The 14,308-nt window shown below is 36.0% G+C and overlaps 1 protein-coding gene across 2 annotated transcripts in view; it reads left to right on the top strand.

Annotated features, from left to right (window-relative positions):
• FGF14 (fibroblast growth factor 14) overlaps nucleotides 1-14,308 on the top strand; it is a 398,429-nt gene that overhangs the window by 57,880 nt on the left and 326,241 nt on the right. The gene's annotated exons all lie outside the window — the stretch shown is intronic.

Here is a 14,308-nt window from a genome sequence, read left to right as displayed (position 1 = left end):
CAACCAGAACAGGAAGCTCTTCATGTTACAATCTGAAATTCAAGCCCCATAACACTTTGCTGCAGCCAGCACTTTCATTTTGAAGTTGGCATGAGGTAGCATGGTATGAATAGCAGCAGATTAAAACTCAACCTATGACAGTTCCTTATAGCTTTTATTTTTTTCCTGCCCAACTTGATGAACCCTTATATTTTCAGCTGATATGTCTTCCCACACTCCTAAGGGGAAAAACAGCTAGAGGTCAAAGTAGGTTTTTCTAGCCTCAGAGAAGTATACTTTACTAAATTAAGCACAAATGTTGCCATTCATCTTGTTTGAGATACCTTACCTGCCACGGTATTTTTAAAGTAATATTTTACATTTCTTCTGACCTCGCCCTTTAGAACATATCCTCATTTAATAAGAGATCTTTGAGATTTCATGTCTCGGAAAGTTGGTAAAGGATTTCTTAGACAGGCATTTTTTCTGCAGCTATTTCTAGGGAAAACAAGACCGTACAGCCTTCTTTCATGTTTATCAGCTGTGAGTACATGAACTTATTAATCACTTTAGATTACAATACTAATATCCAGGACAGGTATTTGTTTGTTGGACTCATTACATTATCACATGTAATTAAAAGCATAACATGACATGTTCACAGATGCACCTTTTTTTTTAAAGGTCTTGAATTCACTGAAGTATCAGATGAGGATATACATGTACTTTTTTGGTGGATTCTCTGTTATATATTTATTTTTCCTACTTTTGCCCAATGGCTAGAAGGAAACAAATGCCTTAGTAGGCAAATTCTCTTTTCTTCTTCCCTAAATGCCTTCATTTTGACAGGGAGGAAGTATCTCTATGGTACTGTAATTTCTTCCCACTAATGTTCGCTTTGACAAGAAACACAGAGGAAAAAAATCAGTCCCTGTTATAGACAGATTTAGGGGATGACATTTACTTGACTAAAAGCCTCTTCACACAGTTTTTTTAAAGCTCTGTAGTGATAGCATTCACCACAGATGTAGCCTGTGTCTGACTGACCCTGCCACTTACATGAAAAGTGATTAATGACAACATTTTGTTATTCATGCAGGCTCATGTTGCAACATTTTGGTAAATATTGTCTGTCTGTCACCAATGAATGTTTAGACAGGCCTGGTCACATTCAAATCTAGTAATTTTATTTAATGCCTTCATTTCTTGACATTTGAATCTTGACATTGTATTTTACATTTTTCTTTGAAATTCAAAATTCAGAATTAGCCTTATTTATCCTTACATTCTAAAAACATAGACATGTTTCTTCTGCTTTCTGATTTCTGAAAAAATAACAGACTTTCCCTTCTTTTAACTGATCTGTCTTTTCAGTCCTTAAGAGATTCTTGTCTTTTCTGTCTCCATATTCAGAACATGCACTAGTTTAACAAAGGTTTTTGTGATTTCAAGCTGTATTAAGTTGATATAGCATCAAACATGGTCAGATAGTTAGATACTTCCAATATGAAATACAAAAGAATCTCATATAGCCAAGAAGGTGTTATTCTGAAATTTAAGAGCAACTGTAGTTGTAAAACTGAAAACAAAGATTGTTTTTTCAAGAGCATGTCATTATGGCTTGTAGTAAATTTTCGTGTCTCCTATTTTCTCTTGAGCAAGAGATAGCTTAAAGGAGAAAAAACGTTGAATTTGAGTGTTCTATACTCACAATAGCCTTGGATGGTCTGTAGGTATTGTCTTTGATTTCAGGCTCTCTTTTCTATAAGCACTATATGGAGATTATTGATACGTACCTCCTTCTATGAAAAAAGATTGAGGCAAGGTTGGCAAAAAAACCTACATCCAAAATGAAGCATTTAAGATATGTATTACAGAATGATGAGTTAATTTAGGTTGGAAGGCACCTCTGGAGTTCATACAGTTCAACTTGTTCTCACTGTGAGTCCAACCAAATGAGGTTGCGCAGGATCGATTGTTGAGTATTTCCAATACACCAATAATCTCTCAGGGCAACATGGCTCTACATTCGAAATCCTTCTATATATAAACAGGCAAATATGGAAATTTAATAGAAGAACTCTTATTTTTACTCAGTTTGGCATTACAGACCCTCTTTTTCTGAGGTATGACATCTGCAAACTCGACAAAAGGCAAGAAATAAGGGGGTTTTCTATCTTGCTTTTTCCACTATCAGAGCAGTGTGTTCTTGTTGCTCATGGATAAATCATATGATAGAGTAGAAGAAGTCCAGATGATGCCTCTCTTACCTCATTCCTTTTAACCGAGTCACCTATACACGGGCAGACCATTTTGTCTGTAATTTTTTAAGGCACCATTTTGTATGCTGTCTGTGATCATCTGGAAGGATTTTCAGTCTTCTTATTTTTTAGTTTGGATAACATCTGATCAAAGGAGACAGGGTTAAGACTGATGCAGGAGAAATGCTTCTTAAGTTAATTCTATGATTACTCAGGAGAGCATCTCTTAAGAAAAATGTTAGAGTAAAAGCACAAAAGAGGTGTGCTTGGCAAATCACAGAGTTTTATAGTAATTGGTGCAACAGAAGTGCAGCCATGCATATTTTTGATCATACCCTGAAATAAACTAAGGTGGAATTATGCAAATACAAGAAGCATTTATACAGATAAAAGAAGGAATTGTACAGATACAAATCACCTTCTTAAAAAAAAGAGAGAGGAAGGAAGCAAGGAACAAAGATCCTGGATTTAGAAATGGCAATATAGGGCACAGAAAGGTTGTGTTTGGAGCTTGTTTTGGTTTTGTTTGTTTGTTTTGTTTTGTTTTCCCCAGTGTGCTGTGCCAAGGAGATAACAACATGCTGTTTGTTTATTAATAACAACAGAAAGGTCAAATAATATTTCTTCTGCTCTCAGCTCTATATTCTGGCTGCTACCTTCCCTATAAAATACCTAGGGCCTATGTGAAAGGGATGAAGGTCATATTGCAGGTTCACATAAGAAAGATAATTTTGTCTGCCTTAATATGTTACTTGGGAAATTACAGGCAGAATTAGCACATCTTACAATTTGATTATTGGTGTTGTGTGCCATGGATCACATTTATGAGTAAAATTCAGATTGTGGTTTGTGTAGAGTGAAACAAGGTTGGAACTTGCTTTTCTGTCACCTGGTCCCACAAAAATATCTAGAAAGGTTGAAACCTTTCATCCATGGCAAGAATCGCCATTCCTGAGCCTGAAATGAGGAGATATGTGGGACTTTATTGCATGGGAGGTTAATCAGTAAAGCTTTTTTTTTTTCCCTGGGATTAATCTGAGAAATTCTGTGCTCTGTCTTGATTAATATTATTCTCTGATGGATTTTTTTTCCTCCACTGTTAAAAATGGGAATGGAGATCAATAATAAGAACATTTTTTAAACAGACTAGGGTAGTACAAGGAGGGAAGTCTTGAAAGGAAAAAATTATATGAAAGATTGTGACCAGTCAGTTTAGATAAGAGATAGATAGAAAGGAATGCAAAGGGATTTAAAAGGTAAACTAGAAGCTCTCATTACTCAGAAATGCAGGAGCAAGAAAATTAAAAACATAGATGAAAAACAGATCAGGTATTTGTGCTGCAAGAAATATCTGTAGACTTACGGTGCCAGTGGATATCTGTAAAGAAAAGAGTTAGGGTTAAGACATTTATATGGAGTATAAAACATTCAGACATACAATAGGAATTAAAACAAAACAGTAGTAACTGTTGTGGTGCCTCAGGCATGGTCATTTCATTGCCTTCAGTGCCTGCATGCTGAGGATCCACTCTGGGACTCTGGAAAATTCAGTATCTGAACACTTTGAGGCATAATTGAATGCTTACCAGGGAATTAGGAAGCTTTTTTTTTTTTTTTTCCCCCAGAAAAAAATGATTTAATAATTGTTTATTTTAGAATTTCTTTTGTATTCCTCTGAAGAGATTTGAGGATGCTAATGTAGGAAACATTAGTGGACTAGTCAGGCCACCAACTAGGCCACAAACCAAGCTTAGCTTAATGTTCCTGAGCTATGCTGGAGCACAGACTCTGTGTGTTTAAAATGGAGCTTGAGCCTATTTAGCTGTGCAGTGTGATAATTACAGTGTCACCACAATGCTCCTGAAATAGGATTTAAAATTCTGCAGACTCTCACAGCAGCTTTCATAGGACCAGATGCTTCAGCTTAGTCTGTGTTGACTCAGCTCAAATGAAAACTACTAGAAGTTTTTGCAGTTGAGGGAAAGTTGCTGTCTCCATGAAAAAAAAAAAAAAAAGAAATAGAAACAAAGGAAGAAAGAAGTCCAGTTTGAACTGTCTTTTACTGATTTAAGAAGATACAATTTTAGCTGATAAAAAATTTTTTTGAACAGACTTGTGCTTTACTGTGAAAATCTAAACCATGAACTGGATTTAAAATAACTAAAAGAGACAGAAACAAAGGGGGTTTTTGTTTCTAAAATATTGAGACATTATTTACAGTTATGCAAAGATTTATCAACCATGCTTTGACCAGATTACAATTGCAGAATGATAAAGAACAGGTGGAAGACTTCTTGTAGTTTCCATCTCTTATCAGTAAACTCTGTACATGCCTCCCTCATCTGTGGAGCTCCTTTCAGCTGGAGCGCAGTTTACCAGACTCAAGTAGAAATATTTTAAAACCTAGATGTGACTTTAGTGATTCAGGCTCTACATCTTTTCCTGGTTGATGACATTATCTGAGTAGGAAGCATAAGATCTTTGTTACTGTAAATTCACTTGTGTTGTAATAAAGTTATTGATACTTTCAGAATTTCATACAGTGCTTTTTTGGAGGGGAGATTTGCTTGAAAGAAAGGATCATGACTTTCCTCTCAAGTATCATTAAAATGTAAATCATTGATTCCTTAGAAAGAACAAACATGAGTTATTCAATGATGATTCACTCTGAACTATATATGACCAATTTTCTGGAAAGACATTTTCCCTTTTTGCCTCTGTTTTGAGTTGGTAAAAATTGGAATATTTTTTATACAATAAGTCATTGCAGCTTCCTGACAATTCCTATAATTTTTGTAGCATCCTGTCATGCAAATGACTTGATGCACTTAGTATGAATAGAAGTAGGAACATTTTGTAAGTTATAACTACAAGGTAATTTATTCGTATAGAGAAGGCATTGTATTTGGTAACTGATAAACTTCATTCTGTTTTGATCATAAAAACAAGAAAGGATGTGTGGATTGCAGCTGCTTGCTTAATAATATTACTGATTACTAAGTAGGGAATGGATCTTTCTGTGAGTTATGTAATCAGTTTAAAAGCTCTCCATGTTCTGTCCATGACAGTTTATTAAAAAATAAAATTAAAGAACCTTTGGAATAGAGATCTTTTTATTATTTTTTTTTAAATGAATTGTTCTAGATGAATATAACAGCCAGTTAAAGATCAGGCATGAATTAATTGAACAGTAGCTCTAGGAATATTATTAAAAGTAAGCACTGAATTTCCTCTGTATTTAAATGAAAGAAAGCATAATGTTTATTTAGGCTGACAGATTCTCATTTAAGAAACTGTGAAGGAAAGGCTTGACATTGAGCTCACACTAATTGAGAACTTTCTTGGAATTACAGTAATTACTAACAGCTGAGAGATATAGCAAATATGACCTCTTTCTCCATATACCAGGGGTTAGTTTCCTAAAATGGAGCAAAACTAGACTTAGTGATAGCCTAAGTAAATACATAATCTGCAGGGCATTTGGGTTGCTCTTTAGCCTATGGCTCATTATTGGCTCAGCAAAATACAAAGTGTATGCTTGCCCTCTGTCTCACTGAAGGTCTTCTATATATGTAACATTTACACCCTGCTAGCTTCTCTTTAAATGGAGCAGTGTTTAGAAGACATGGCTGAAAAAGCCTAGAGTGAGTCCATAAAGAGACCCTCCTCAAAAAAAATAAACCAAAAAAACCCAACCAAACCCAAACCGAAAACCATACAAACAACCCCCCCTCCAAACCTCTCCCCCTCAAAAAAACCCAACAAAAACCTAACCAAATAAAAAACAAGATGTTTCAAAAGATGTGTGCTTGGGTAGGTTTTTTTTGAGCAAACAGAATCTCAGAGTAGGTGAAAAACCTTTTATAGTCTAGGTCCAAAGGTTTCTTGATTTCTTCATGGAGACTGGAGATGTGATTTTATCACTGCTTTTCTTCTCTGGACCCCAGCGAAGGTAAATCCAGATAGCAGAGACTGGCATTAAGGTGGCAACAGGAGATTGCTGCTTTCAGTCCCTTGTGTGGGAACAGACTCTATCACAAACTGACCCAAAGTCAGAAAAGAGAAAAAATGAAGAAACAAAATAGCTGTTTGATTATGATTGGAAACAATTTAAAAATATGTAGTTGGAAGAATTCACCACAACTCAAGCAGTCTTTGGCCTTCTTCTGACCTTGGCCTTCATACTTTCACCAGGCATGTAATATAACAAAAAAGCTTGTATTTTTTCTACTAACTGCACTTTCCTTTGTTGTTTTTGCTAAGCAAATCACACAAGATTTTGAGATATTTGCTACCTCGTGTGTAGTATGGAAAAATTATTCTGAACACCTGGTAAAGCCCATTACCTCCTTCCATGAAAATAAAGTGTTGACACTGTATTGTTGAACAATTTTGTTGGGTTATTTTCTACCAGGCATTCTGTTTTTCTTACATGAAAAGAAAGTGTTGGCACTGTATTGTTGAACACTTTTGTCGGGTTATTTTCTATCAGGCATTCTGTTTTTCTTACCTTTTTTTTCCAATTGAAATTTCACCTTTCATCACAGGATGCTTTAGCTCCATAAGGTCCTTTTGTACTTACCATAATACATCCATGACTTCACGTTGTTACAAAATAGTATTTCCTTTGTGTCAGAAATGTATGTGGAAGAAGCCAGGAGTTAAATACAGCGAAATCAGCCTTGAAGAGTAATCAGTGAAGACTGATTGAACTATACAGCTCAGTGTGTGTGAGATGGTGATGTGTATGTGGCAGGGACAAAGGTGAGAAACAAGTGATCATAATTTTGTGATGGCAGGACAGGAGACACTGACAAGAGTAGGAAAAACACCTATAGTGTGAAAGTGGTTCTGTTCTTTTCAAAGTAATTTATGCTCATTTGTGTTTCTCATGTGTGATACTGGAAACATCCCCTTATCTCTGGCAAAATTGGGCATGTTTGACAGCAGCTCCAAGCAGTTTGGAACAAAATTGATTCTGGAAAAACATCCATTTACATATTCAGATAGTATTTCTCCTATTGTTCTTCCATGTGAGTTTTGTAATTTCAGATGGTATTTTTAAAGATTCAGAATGTGGTGATGAAACAATGCTGTTAGTAGTACGGACAGCAACCAACAGAGTAATTCTGTGGCATTGGATGGTTTCAAATACGTCTGGAGATTTAACTTTAAAAAAAACATTACTAGAAACTACATTGTAAGCTGAAATTTTAGCACTATGGCCAAGTTTAGCAAGCATGTTGTTGCAGCAAAGAATTGCAGTAGTCCTAACTTAGTGCAGTGGCAATGTTAGTTCCTTCTCCGTTCTGCATATATATAGCAGGTAAATGTTTGCTGCAAGATTACCTAGCATAAAGTCAGGTGACTTTCGTTTTGTAACTAATGAAAAAATACATTGAACTGCATTTGTTTTATTCCAAAATACTTTGGACTTACAGTGAAAGAAGAATCCAAATAGACCTGCTTCTGTGGTCGGCAGATAACATTAAGGTTATGGTTTCAAACAAAGCAGCTTTTCAGAAATGCTAGAATTTATCGCATGATCTTATCTGAAATTGCTAAAAGCTTTGAGTTTTTCATCAAGTAGGTTGTCAAATGGCTACCACAACATTTATTATCTTCTGACATAACGGGGGCATACATATGAAGTTTGAAGGAGATAATAGTTCATGTATTGCAGTTTTGGGTTGGCTTACAGAGATTAAAAAACAATTACCAGTCTCAATCTTTCATTTGACTGCCTTACATATCATGCAGTTATGGAGATAGTATCTTTGCCATCTGTGCAATAATATATATGCTGTTTAATAAAAAGATTGTGAAATGGCATATTTAGCTCCTGATATGAACATCAAGGCAGGCCATTACCTACTGTGATGAGATCATTGTGCTCTGCCTTGTGCTGTGTTGATGTGCAAGCCAGAGCAAGGTTGTATATCATTCATCTCCTTCTTTACAAAAGCAATGCTGTAAGATGTCCACAAGTGGGTCTGGCACAGAAAGAAAAAGGAAATGCAGTCATTTTGGGCATCAGTATTACAGGAAGGAGGATAAAGTGGAGAAAATAAGACTTGCATGGATCTCTGGTATTCCCATCATGCTCAGACAGCATTGGTAGAAGACAGTCCTGTTGTATACAATTGCATTACTGTAGCTGCAAGGACAGGAGGATTCATCATGCTTTTCTCTTGGAAACACAAGGTAATTTCTTGTATTTCAGTAGGGAATTATTGTATTATTACTGTGTTATTAAAATAATACTGACTTCTATTTGGAAACAAAACAAAACAAAAAACCAAAAAACAACTGTGTAAAAATATATATTTGTATTTCTTCTCTTGACAGATTATTCTGTGGGTGAATAAATTGTGCATTTTCTGGAAGTGCACAAATGTGCTTCTTCCTGATTTAATATTTTTTCCCCCCATTGTGTTGTGTGGCATTGCATATTAAAATATGTCTTTTCCCAGCAATGGCTTTAGTAGTCTTCAAATACTTGTAGCACACAGCCTTACTCACCTAAAGCAGCAGGTATTTTACAATAAATGAATCTACTCTGTTTCCATGCTAATCCACTTTGTGCTCCCTCTTATTCTCTTTATTATTCTCTTTATTATTCTCTTATTCTCTTTCAACATCCTAAAACTTCAAACATTATAGAATGTATTTTTCTTATGGCTAATGTGTAGATATTATTCATTTTAATAATTTCTCTAATGAGTGGCAACAACACTGAAGATGTAGCATGTTCCAAGCTGTTTTAGCATTGTTCTTTAGGTAATAGGGTGCTAATTGAATCTGATGATTCAAAGGTAGTCACACTAAAGTGCTAAGGAAAGACACATACCAATTGCTAAATGAGGTGTTTTAAAAGGATAGGAAAGGATTCAGTCATCTAAAAACCCGAAAGACATAATAGAATAATTTGGGTTAGAAGACATTTTTAAAGGTCAGCTTGTCCAACCCCTCTGCAAGAGCAGGGACATCTTTAACTAGATCAGGTTGCTCAGACACCATTCAAGCTGACCTTGAATGTTTCCAGGGCCGAGGCATCTACCATCTCTCTAACTAACTTGTCCCAGTGTTTCACCACCTACATTGTAAAAATGTCTTCCTTATATCTAGTCTAAATCAACCGTTTTTTAGTTTAATACTATTACACTGTCCTGTCACAGCAGGCCCTGCTAAAAAGACTGTCCCCATCTTCCTTGTAGGCCCCCGTTAAGTACTGAAAGACCACAATCATCTTCAACTTTAATAACTTGAAGTTCAGTGTCAGTAAACACCTTTCTTGGCTAAAAGGGTGCAAGAGCCATTTTCTTTACATTCTGAATGTTAGCTATCATTAATAATTCTTTTCAGTTTTAGTTTTGGAGCAGTCAGTAATATTATCTTCTGCTCTTCAGTATACTTTGAGTGTCCAAGACTCATGCAATTCATTTTAAAAAATGACATGCAGTATTTCAGCACTTAATACTGTTTGAGTTTGAATACCACAGATAAAAGTGATATTAGTCAATTCACTTAGGTTATATTTTTCCATTTCTTCCAAAATCCAGGAGTAGCTGAGTTGAAAGCTGGATGCACCTTCTTTTTGTCAATAAGGGTGTAAGATTGCTTACATCTCTCTTTCAACATCCTAAAACTTCAAACATTATAGAATGTATTTTTCTTATGGCTAATGTGTAGATATTATTCATTTTAATAGTTTCTCTAATGAATGGCAACAACACTGAAGATGTAGCATGTTCCAAGCTGTTTATCCGTTTTTGTTAAAAAAATACCTTTATCTTCTGGAATAAACAGTTTCTTGCTTCTTCCTATCAGTTCACAAGCTTCCCTGCACTACATGTCTCTTTCGAAAATTCATAGTTTCCATTTGTTTTCCTTTCTGATATTTAGTGCAGACAAATGTAGTTAAAATTACAAAGAACATATTCGGAAGCTGAATCTTTCAGGGGATATTTTGCCATGTACCTTCACCAGCTTTTCAGCAGATATTATCACCAGAACCAGACTGCAAAAGGTGGTGGTTTTCTCATGACCTCCATGAGAAAACACTCCACAATCCTTCCTTCCCCATTCTGGATGGAAAGGATGAGATTCTCTGTGGTTATAAGCAGCTTAAGTTATGCTGTAACTTTAAAACGTACAAAATTTTATGAAGGTCGATTTTAGCACTTCAGAGTACTGAAAATATGCAGATGCCATAAATACAAGAACATATGCTAGTCCTTTGCAGAATGAATATGTTTTATCTGGGATAGCAGTAACTGTGTATGTGTCATTTAGCTGATCTGGGCATAGGCAGGAAGTCTGACACAAAAATAAATGCATCAGATTTACTGCATTCGAATGGCCAAATGGACACAGCCTACTGAGTGCATGGGCAGGCATTCTGAGAAGGGAAAACTTTATGCATCTGCCCTTTGGAGCTGATCTATGTTTATTGGGTGGACCTATGCCTATGGTTTTCTGACCATGTGACAACATGGGCAAGGCTCCTGCTACTGTGCCACTCAGACTCCACTCATAAACTCTTACAGGTATTGCGTAAGCATAATTTCTAAGTGGAAAGACATGTGTGCAAAGGAGGTGTACTCTGTGATATTTGTTTTCTGTCTCACAGCATAGTGCTTGGTACATTGAGATGGAGAGAAAATTGTGTTTTGCATAGGATCTGGATAGGCAGCAACACCACTGAGATAATTATTCCTGTGGTGGGTCAGGAAATGTACAGTTTGCTGCAAATGAATAGGAGAAATTAAACTTGGCTGCAGGTCTGTTTTGATGATACCACAACTTCAGAATCATCTTATTCACACTGAAAATATAACATTTTCAAGAACTTGAGTTGTTTTAGCTCACTTCCCTCAGTTAGTCATTCCAGAAATTTTAAACTCGGACCGTAATTGGTATGCTTTGCTTGTAGATGTGTAAAGCTATGTTTTTACTGTCACATGCACAAGCCAAGGATAACTCTGATCTGGTGAATATGTTAATTGCTGTCCTCAGGAGTATTCTGAAGCATTTCTGCCTGGGAGGTTTTTGTATGCCTACCTATAATGTATCACATCAAGGATTCTTGCTGTATCTGACTGCCATTTTCTTCAGACAAGAACTTTATTTTCTTTAAGTTTTTTTTTCTCAAATATCAAATAATATTTATTCTGATCTAGCTCTGAAAAAAAACATTTTCAGCTGCAGTTTTATTATTTGTCCAAATTTGCTGGTATCTGTATTCAATAACAAAGAGGTGTGCTGGAGCCAGTTCCTAAGTTTTTTGTGTCCTTGGTTCCCAATTCAACTACATGCTTTAGTAAAGATGCATACAACTGTTTTGCTTTCATGGGGCAAAATATTTTTTAATTTACTTTGTGTGATATCAAAATCTGAATGCTTGGTGATGATACCAGAATGCTTTCAGAAAATTACTTCAAACAAGCCTATGAGTATTGTAAAAGACAAATATATCAGGTGTTGCCCGGGAAGCTACAGACAGCTAAACCCCATACTGTACAAAAGCTGTTTTTTGTCTCCTGAAAGAAATGAGTGTTTGTTAGTTTCTTGAAGTAGCTTATCCATAGATGGACATTGTGCAAAATAGGTAAAAAAAAATGCAAAGTGATTGCTTCTGAAATAATAAAAAAGTGTGGCGTTTTTGTGTGTGTGTACAGCTGTTGTATAACTATTATAAGGAGATCCTTTTATGACTTTTATTTAGTCTTGTGTATTGTACCACCTTAAATTCCAGTGCAGAAAAGCTGAAATCTTATTGAAACAAGAAATAAATTGTTTTCTATATGGGTTTGCTCTACAGATTCAAGAGAATGTGAGGACTGTGAGTGGAATCCATTTTATTTAAGTTTTGATTTCTGGAAGACTACTAGGTGTATGCTTTTTCTCCTAGGCCTTGTTAACAGTCAATAAAGAGGAAAAGACAATTAAAGAAGGTGATGCTTCTCATACTAATATAGCTGCTTGTGTTTTATTATATGAATATCAAGTATTCGACCTCTAAAAACCTTATTTATAAACATCTAAGCTAAGTTAGATGGAGTCCAACCTAACTCTTGGATACTGTTCTTCTAGTTCAGCAGCACCCATGTGAGGAGTTCAGGCAGCATATTACCTTCAGTGGGCAAAGTTCAAAAGCAACCTGTAATGTGGTCAAGCTTCTTTAGCATTGTATGCTTTGTTGTTGAGGCAGTAGACCAGGCAGGGATTTACAAGATGAGTGTGCACTACAGATTTTTTGAAGAGGGTCATTAATCTGTGGAAAGTTGCATTCAGTCTTCGTTGCTTAAGAAAGAGAAGGGAAATACAAATTCCAAATCAGAATACTATAAAAAACACATAACAATTGAGAAATATTCCCTATTGCATCCATGCCTGCCAAAGTTAAGCATACACCTAAGAAAAGTTAGTTTGGTAAAGACAGATTTCAAATCTTTACAAAGAGTTTGGTTTATTGGCTTAGTCTGATTTTCATGAAGTTATAATGCCTCATGTATGGATAAAGGGAATACTTTTTTAGTATTCTTTCACATCTTCTTTGCTAAGATAGTTTAGGCACTTGAATCTCCTACTTTCTTATAAATTATGTAAAGAAAATGGTAAAATAATTTTATCTCATTCTACAAAGTATACTCTTATTCATAGGAGAGTCAAAGAAGACCTTATAGATGGAGTTAGGTGCAGCTAGAGGAAACTCTGCCTTTCCAGTTTGCACAGTTCTCAGAAAGTTCAGGGTTCATAAGACACTGGTGCAGGTTTGATTTGCTTTGCAGAGCTATGTCTAAGTAACATATGTCTACAAAAGGAAATTGTGGTACAATACAAGGAAATTGTGGTACAATAAAAGGAAATAAGAGCTCATCTAAATGAGCCCTTTGTTACTACTGCAGTATAACTCTGAATTTAATGTGAAGAACTTAGTTTATCACCAGTGTTCCTGTGTGTAGGAAGTCTAGGGCAGGCAGTACCTCACCTGCTTCCATACTGCCACTAGCTCCTTGCCTCTGTGCCATGCAGGAGTACTGGGGAGGGCAATGCAAAAGACCCTGTTTACTTGGGGTACCTTCAGGTTAGATCAAACCAGTCCAGTGCAAAATTTAAAATAATGCCAAAGCAGGAGCTTTGGTGATAGTGAGAGCAGGAGAAGGCAATGGCAGAATCTTCTTTGTACAGCTCTGCAGGCAAGGCTCTCTTTATCTGGTTGCATACTCAACCATGTTTGATGCTCGTTTTCTGTCCATTTGGGCCAGCACAGCACTTCAGGAGCCATGTTCATGGCAGACCTTGAAGTGATCTGCCTGGCAGAGCCCAGGGAACTGTGAATTGGAGCTCTTTTTGAATCAGACAGGACAGCAAACAGAAGCAACTTGAAAGTATCTCTGTAGTTTAAGATGTTCAATACATAATCACAATGAAAAAGAATGACCTGGCTGGCAAAATAAGATTGCTGAATCGTTATATTAGGCTATCTTATTCTTTATTAATATATTTTCTTATTATTTTCTTACTAACTCTTTCCTTAATGTATTCTTTACTTGGAGGCTGCAAGGGAACACTGGTTTTGTGAGTATCTGACCTTTTACAGAAGGAACGTATGCTTTTTTGTCTGTTGTTTTGCGAATAAATTTTATAGGAAAACCCTTTTTAAAAGAATAAGTAATACAGTGAGAAATCTGCTAGTCTGTGTGTTGGAGTTTCTGGAAAGAGTGAATTTTGCACGTATAAATAGAGGTGATCATAGTTGGCATCTGGACATCAAACAAACAAAGGTGCTCCAAAAAAAACCTGGGAGAGGTCAAGTATTCTTTCAGTCACTTTATGTGACAGGTTAACTTATTCTTGCCTTACTGTCAGAATAATTCATCTTTCTTCTTATTGCATTGGCTGCTCTGCAGTTTTAAGTTGTCCCAAGGCTTGATTTATTTAAGCGTATGCTGTATGACACTGGACATCTGATGTGACTCCTTAGCACTGTGGGCTTCCACCCTGCAGGCAGGGTTTAGAGAGGACTGCAAATAGAGTTGCATGCAATGTTTTCTCCAGGAGAA

The sequence above is a fragment of the Indicator indicator genome, chromosome 1 (genome assembly GCF_027791375.1).
Source record: "Indicator indicator isolate 239-I01 chromosome 1, UM_Iind_1.1, whole genome shotgun sequence".
Lineage (NCBI taxonomy): Eukaryota > Metazoa > Chordata > Aves > Piciformes > Indicatoridae > Indicator > Indicator indicator.
This window is presented reverse-complemented; position numbering and strand designations above follow the sequence as displayed.